Source organism: Lissotriton vulgaris, chromosome 1_2 (genome assembly GCF_964263255.1).
Source record: "Lissotriton vulgaris chromosome 1_2, aLisVul1.2, whole genome shotgun sequence".
In the NCBI taxonomy this organism is placed as follows: Eukaryota; Metazoa; Chordata; class Amphibia; order Caudata; family Salamandridae; genus Lissotriton; species Lissotriton vulgaris.
Window position 1 is genome coordinate 361,743,145 of NC_141686.1, and position 7,974 is coordinate 361,751,118.

At 61.5% G+C, this 7,974-nt stretch overlaps 1 protein-coding gene across 4 annotated transcripts in view; it reads right to left on the bottom strand.

Annotated features, from left to right (window-relative positions):
- The window catches only part of LOC147736865 (uncharacterized), a 120,463-nt gene extending 116,239 nt beyond the window's left edge, over window positions 1-4,224 (bottom strand). For all 4 annotated transcript variants that reach the window (XM_086953541.1, XM_086953537.1, XM_086953539.1 and 1 more), the window contains exon 1: window positions 4,137-4,224. The gene's annotated coding sequence lies outside the window, so the exon portion shown is untranslated. The remainder of the gene's footprint in view (window positions 1-4,136) is intronic.
- Between the last annotated feature and the right edge of the window lie 3,750 nt (window positions 4,225-7,974).

The window sequence follows — 7,974 nt, forward strand, 5'->3', positions numbered from 1 at the left end:
CGCCAGTGCGGGGTCAGGGCCCAGCGCGGCCCACTCTTTATTTCGGCGGCCCTCTCCTGCCACCGGGGGCTGCCGCAACGGCGATGGCAACAGCAGGGGGGGGGGGCTCAATATCGCGCCGGGCTGCGGCGGTGATTTTCTGCCCCCAGATGCAATCGGCGGGCAGCGCCACAGGCTCCACGGCGCCCTGGCCGCGACGGCGTTGCTGGCAGAGATGAGGGGTAGGAGGAGTGTGGCTCAATGGTTAGAGCGGCAGACCCTGATGCAGAGTTCTGGCCAGGGACCAGGGTTTGATTCCCGCCTCGGCGGGGTCTCTGGCTCAATTTCCTCGGACCTGTTAATTCTGGCCTCGGTGCCTATTCTAATCACGGGCCCCACACTGCAACTCTGGGCAAAAGCTTGCTTAGCCTCCACACCGGCCCCAACAGCGCTAAGGATGCCTGGCTTCACCCTGGGGGTGCCCAGGAGTGGACACTTCACGGGGAAAGCCAGGAGGGGTTCCATAGCGGTATGAGTATCAGCGCCAGGAAGCCGAATAGGCGATACCGCAAGGTGACCGTCTGGTGACAGTGCGCTCTATAAGTACCATGACATTTACATTTACCCTCCGATTAATTATCCCAAACACGCCATAAGCGCGCAAAAACACGGGGTAGGCTCCCGCGGCGCTATTCACTCAGCCAGAGGCGTGAACACGCGGCAATATGCGGGATAGGCTCCCGCTTTTCTCTGGCACACAGAGGGGGCAGGAATATAGCACTTCCCCCAGCGCTTCAAAGTTATAGCGCTTAACAGGCAGTTCCTCACAGTACAGCACTTCCAAGGGGCACAGCTTCGCGAGGATTGCGCTTGACAAGCAATCAGTTCCTTCAGGCCTGGCAGCACTTCTACAGCACAGCGCAGGGGGGGTGGACAGTCCCAACAGCAAGCCCAGGGGTCCCAGGGTAACTCTTCTCACCTCCTGGGGGGTCCAGTCCACGACACTCCTTCCCTTCTGGGCGCTTCTTCATGCAGCGCTTGCATGGTGCAAGGTCCCAACAGCTTCAGGGACCTAGGGGGGCCCGCCTTCTTCAGGGGCCCTGGGGACAGAGGAGTAGGCACTACTGGGCCAGGTCAGCAGGTAGTGGGGGCATCATCAAAACAGGGTGGTAGGCTTTCACCGTCCCCACTGCAGCGTGGCCCTCCTCCTACACAGCAGCCTGAACTCCTGAAGTGGGGCTCACAAGCCCTGGGGACAGTAGGGGGTCCTAGATGGGTGCTGGGTCCAGCATACAGGCCCAAGTGGCGGTATCCCCTTGCAGCAGGTCCCCTCCCATTCCTGTCCCAGCTCTGTGTCATTGCATCCCCATTGCATCCATTGCACATCCCCCTTACTTATACCCTCCTGCCAGAACCTTCTAGAATGTAGTGGCAAACTGGTCTAAGCTGGCTCAGGGGGAGGGGTAGAGCACCCTGGGTGCCAGGCTTTCCCTCCAAAAGCTAGGGGTGGCTGGGTACCTAACAACTAGTCTGCTAACCTCCTGCAGTCAGGTGGCACAATGCACAGCCGTGGCATCCATTTTAAATTCAGTAAACAAATGCAGCATTTCACCAGGGTGCATGTTTACAATGGGGAAAAATAAGTGTACACACCATTGCATGACATTTAACGTTACACAGGGCATCTCATACCTCACATGGCCTATTCAGTAACCTTCACCATGGGGGAGACATCCTACAATAAGGGGGTAACAACTAAATATTTTGGGGGAAGAGGGCCAAGTCCAACACCCTGAAACCCCTCAAACACAGCAGCAACCTAACACAAGACATCAAGAACTTCAACGAATGGATCACCACCTGCATCGACACCCTGGACACCCTCAAGCACAGCAGCAACCTACCGGAAGACATTAAGAACAGCAATGAATGGATCACCACCTGCAGTAACACTATGGACCCCCTCACACACAGCAGCAACCTAACGGAAGACAGCAAGAACTCCAATGAATGGATCACCACCTGCAGCAACACCATGGACCCCCTCAAGCACAGCAGAAACCTAAGGAAATACATCAAGAACTGCAATGAATGGATCACCACCTGCACCGACACCCTGGACCCCTCAAGCATACCAGCAACTTAACGGAATACATGAAGAACTTCAATGAATGGATCACCACCTGCATCGACACCCTGGACCCCTCAAGCATACCAGCAACTTAACGGAATACATGAAGAACTTCAATGAATGGATCACCACCTGCAGCAACACTATGGACCCCCTCACGCACAGCAGTAACCTAACGGAGACATCAAGAACTTCAACGAATGGATCACCACCTGCACCAACACCCTGGACCCCCTCAAGCACAGCAGCAACCTAATGGAAGACATCAAGAACTGCAATGAATGGATCAGCAGCTGCACCAACACTGTGGAGCCCCTCAAGCACAGCAGCAAACTAACGGAAGACTTCAAGAACTGCAGCAAATGGATCACCACCTGCACCCACACCCTAGGCCCCTCAAGCACAGCAGCAACCTAAGGGAAGACATCAAGAACTACAAAGAATGGATCACCACCTGCACCGACACCCTGCTTACCTGCCTCTTCTGCCATACATTGGACTGTCAGGCCAGTGCAGCCCTGCTTACCTGCCTCTTCTGCCATACATTGACCTGTCAGGTCAGCCCTGCTTACCTGCCTCTTCTGTCATACATTGACCTGTCAGGCCAGTGCAGCCCTGCTTAACTGCCTCTTTTGCCATACATTGACCTGTCAGGCCAGTGCAGCCCTGCTTACCTGCCTCTTCTGCCATACATTGACCTGTCAGGTCTGATCTTCTGGCGCTGCCAGGCGGCAGTACAGGCCAGTGCAGCCCTGCTTACATGCCTTCTCTGTCATACATTGACCTGTCAGACCAGTGCATCCCTGCTTACCTGCCTCTTCTGCCATACATTGACCTGTCAGCCCAGTGCAGCCCTGGTTACCTGCCTCTTCTGCCATACATTTACCTGTCAGGCCAGTGCAGCCCTGCTTACCTGCCTCTTCTGCCATAAATTGACCCGTCAGGTCAGCCCTGCTTACCTGCCTCTTCTGTCATACATTGACCTGTCAGGTCAGCCCTGCTAACCTGCCTCTTCTGCCATACATTGACCTGTCAGGCCAGTGCAGCCCTGCTTACCTACCTCTTCTGCCATACATTGACCTGTCATGCCAGTGCAGCCCTGCTGACCTGCCTCTTCTGCCATACATTGACCTGTCAGGTCAGCCCTGCTTACCTGATTCGTCTGCCATACATTGACTTGTGAGGCCAGTGCAGCCCTGCTTACCTGCCTCTTCTGCCATACATTGACCTGTCAGGCCAGTGCAGCCCTGCTTACCTGCCTCTTCTGCCATACATTGACCTGCCAGGTCAGCCCTGCTTACCTGCTTCTTCTGCCATACATTGACTTGTGAGGCCAGTGCAGCCCTGCTTACCTGCCTCTTCTGCCATACATTGAGCTGTCAGGCCAGGGCAGCCCTGCTTACCTTCATCTTCTGCCATACATTGACTTGTGAGGCCAGTGCAGCCCTGCTTACCTGCCTCTTCTGCCATACACTGACCTGTCAGGCCAGTGCAGCCCTGCTTACCTGCCTCTTCTGCCATACATTGACCTGTCAGGTCAGGTCAGCCCTGCTTACCTGCCTCTTCTGCCATACATTCACCTGTCAGGTCAGCCCTGCTTACCTGCCTCTTCTGCCATACAGTGACCTGTCAGGTCAGCCCTGCTCACCTGCCTCTTCTGCCATACATTCACCTGTCAGGTCAGCCCTGCTTACCTGCCTCTTCTGCCATACACTGACCTGTCAGGCCAGTGCAGCCCTGCTTACCTGCCTCTTCTGCCATACATTGACCTGTCAGGTCAGGTCAGCCCTGCTTACCTGCCTCTTCTGCCATACATTCACCTGTCAGGTCAGCCCTGCTTACCTGCCTCTTCTGCCATACAGTGACCTGTCAGGTCAGCCCTGCTCACCTGCCTCTTCTGCCATACATTCACCTGTCAGGTCAGCCCTGCTCACCTGCCTCTTCTGCCATACATTCACCTGTCAGGTCAGCCCTGCTTACCTGCCTCTTCTGCCATACATTGACCTGTCAGGTCAGCCCTGCTTACCTGCCGCCCTTGCCAGTCGTCAAAAGGTGGCTTCAAGCGTTGTATAAAGCACTCGGTACATTCAAGTGCTCCTTTCTCCCAGAGCAGTGGGGCGTGGCCCAGTGTGTGGTGAGCTCAGAGCAGGCGTCACACTCCGCTCGAGGCTGCCCTACTTCCTCCTTCCTCGCAGCATCACATGGCTTCACTTCCCTTTCTTCAGCTAGAAAAGGTTTCACAACCCCCTCCTCCCCCAGACCTCCAGATGCAGAACACGTGCAGCCCCCAGAGGGGGCCATTGTACCCCCTCCTCCCCCAGACCTCCAGCTGCAGAGCACGTGCAGCCCCCAGATGGGGCCATTGTACCCCCTCCTCCCCCAGACCTCCAGCTGCAGAGCACGTGCAGCCCCACGAGGGGAGCCATTGTAACCCCTCCGCCCCCAGACCTCCGGCTGCAGAGCACGTGCAGCACCCGGAGGGGGCCATTGTACCCCCTCCTCCCCATACCTCCGGCTGCAGAGCACGTGCAGCCCCCAGAGGGGGCCATTCTACCCCCTCCTCCCCCAGACCTCCAGCTGCAGAGCACGTGCAGCCCCCAGAGGGGGCCATTGTACCCCCTCCTCCCCCAGACCTCCGGCTGCAGAGCACGTGCAGCCCCCAGAGGAGGCCATTGTACCCCCTCCTCCCCCAGACCTCCAGCTGCAGAGCACGTGCAGCCCCCAGAGGGGGCCATTGTACCCCCTCCTCCCCCAGACCTCCAGCTGCAGAGCACGTGCAGCCCCCAAAGGGGGCCATTATACCCCCTCCTCCCCCAGACCTCCAGCTGCAGAGCACGTGCAGCCCCAGAGGGGGCCATTGTACCCCCTCCTCCCCCAGACCTCCAGCTGCAGAGCACGTGCAGCCCCCAGAGGGGGCCATTGTACCCCCTCCTCACCCAGACCTCCAGCTGCAGAGCATGTGCAGCCCCCAGAGGGGGCCATTGTACCCCCTCCTCCCTCAGACCTCCAGCTGCAGAGCACGTGCAGCCCCCAGAGGGGGCCATTGTACCCCCTCCTCCCCCCAGACCTCCAGCTGCAGAGCACGTGCAGCCCCCAGAGGGGGCCATTGTACCCCCTCCTCCCCCAGACCACCAGCTGCAGAGCACCTGCAGCCCCCGGAGGGGGCCATTGTACCCCCTCCTCCCTCAGACCTCCAGCTGCAGAGCACGTGCAGCCACCAGAGGGGGCCATTGTACCCCCTCCTCCCTCAGACCTCCAGCTGCAGAGCACGTGCAGCCACCAGAGGGGGCCATTGTACCCCCTCCTCCCCCAGACCTCCAGCTGCAGAGCACGTGCAGCCCCCAGAGGGGGCCATTGTACCCCCTCCTCCCCCAGACCTCCAGCTGCAGAGCACCTGCAGCCCCCGGAGGGGGCCATTGTACCCCCTCCTCCCCAGACCTCCAGCTGCAGAGCACGTGCAGCCCCTCGAGGGGGCCTTTGTACCCCCTCCTCCCCCAGACCTCCAGCTGCAGAGCACGTGCAGCCCCACAAGGGGGGCCATTGTACCCCCTCCTCCCCAGACCTCCAGCTGCAGAGCACGTGCAGCCCCCAGAGGGAGCCATTGTACCCCCTCCTCCCCAGACCTCCAGCTGCAGAGCACGTGCAGCCCCCAGAGGGGGCCATTGTACCCCCTCCTCCCCCAGACCTCCAGCTGCAGAGCGCGTGCAGCCCCCAGAGCGGGCCATTGTACCCCCTCCTTCCCCAGACCTCCAGCTGCAGAGCACGTGCAGCCCCCAGAGGGGGACATTGTACCCCCTCCTTCCCCAGACCTCCGGCTGCAGAGCACGTGCAGCCCCCAGAGGGGGCCATTGTACCCCCTCCTCCCCCAGACCTCCAGCTGCAGAGCACGTGCAGCCCCACGAGGGGGCCATTGTACCGCCTCCTCCCCAGACCTCCAGCTGCAGAGCACGTGCAGCCCCCGGAGGGGGCCATTGTACCCCCTCCTCCCCCAGACCTCCAGCTGCAGAGCACGTGCAGCCCCACGAGGGGGCCATTGTACCCCCTCCTCCCCAGACCTCCAGCTGCAGAGCACGTGCAGCCCCCGGAGGGGGCCATTGTACCCCCTCCTTCCCCAGACCTCCAGCTGCAGAGCATGTGCAGCCCCACGAGGGGGGCCATTGTACCCCCTCCTCCCCCAGACCTCCAGCTGCAGAGCACGTGCAGCCCCCAGAGGGGGCCATTGTACCCCCTCCTCCCCCAGACCTCCAGCTGCAGAGCACGTGCAGCCCCCAGAGGGGGCCATTGTACCCCCACCTCCCCCAGACCTCCGGCTGCAGAGCACGTGCAGCCCCACGAGGGGGCCATTGTACCCCCTCCTTCCCCAGACCTCCAGCTGCAGAGCACGTGCATCCCCCAGAGGGGGCCATTGTACCCCCTCCTTCCCCAGACCTCCGGCTGCAGAGCACGTGCAGCCCCACGAGGGGGCCATTGTACCCCCTCCTCCCCCAGACCTCCAGCTGCGGAGCATGTGCAGCCCCACGAGGGGGGCCATTGTACCCCCTCCTCCCCCAGACCTCCAGCGGCAGAGCACGTGCAGCCCCACGAGGGGGGCCATTGTACCCCCTCCTCCCCCAGACCTCCAGCGGCAGAGCACATGCAGCCCCACGATGGGGGCCATTGTACCCCCTCCTCCCCAGACCTCCAGCTGCAGAGCACGTGCAGCCCCCAGAGGGGGCTATTGTACCGCCTCCTCCCCCAGACCTCCAGCTGCAGAGCACGTGCAGCCCCCAGAGGGGGCCATTGTACCCCCTCCTCCCACAGACCTCCAGCTGCAGAGCACCTGCAGCCCCCGGAGGGGGCCATTGTACCCCCTCCTCCCCCAGACCTCCAGCTTCAGAGCACGTGCGGCCGCCCGAGGGGGCCATTGTACCCCCTCCTCCCCCAGACCTCCAGCTGCAGAGCACGTGCAGTCCCCAGAGGGGGCCATTGTACCCCCTCCTCCCCCAGACCTCCAGCTGCAGAGCACGTGCAGCCCCCAGAGGGGGCCATTGTACCCCCACCTCCCCCAGACCTCCGGCTGCAGAGCACGTGCAGCCCCACGAGGGGGCCATTGTACCCCCTCCTTCCCCAGACCTCCAGCTGCAGAGCACTGCAGCCCCACGAGGGGGCTATTGTACCCCCTCCTTCCCCAGACCTCCAGCTGCAGAGCACGTGCATCCCCCAGAGGGGGCCATTGTACCCCCTCCTCCTCAGACCTCCAGCTGCAGAGCACATGCAGCCCCACGAGGTGGGCCATTGTACCCCCTCCTTCCCCAGACCTCCAGCTGCAGAGCACGTGCAGCCCCACGAGGGGGCTATTGTACCCCCTTCTTCCCCAGACCTCCAGCTGCAGAGCACGTGCATCCCCCAGAGGGGGCCATTGTACCCCCTCCTCCCCCAGACCTCCAGCTGCAGAGCACGTGCAGCCCCCAGAGGGGGCCATTGTACCCCCACCTCCCCCAGACCTCCGGCTGCAGAGCACGTGCAGCCCCCAGAGGGGCCATTGTACCCCCTCCTCCCCCAGACCTCCAGCTGCAGAGCACGTGCAGCCCCCAGAGGGGGCCATTGTACCCCCACCTCCCCCAGACCTCCGGCTGCAGAGCACGTGCAGCCCCACGAGGGGGCCATTGTACCCCCTCCTTCCCCAGACCTCCAGCTGCAGAGCACGTGCATCCCCCAGAGGGGGCCATTGTACCCCCTCCTTCCCCAGACCTCCGGCTGCAGAGCACGGCAGCCCCACGAGGGGGCCATTGTACCCCCTCCTCCCCCAGACCTCCAGCTGCAGAGCATGTGCAGCCCCACGAGGGGGGCCATTGTACCCCCTCCTCCCCCAGACCTCCAGCGGC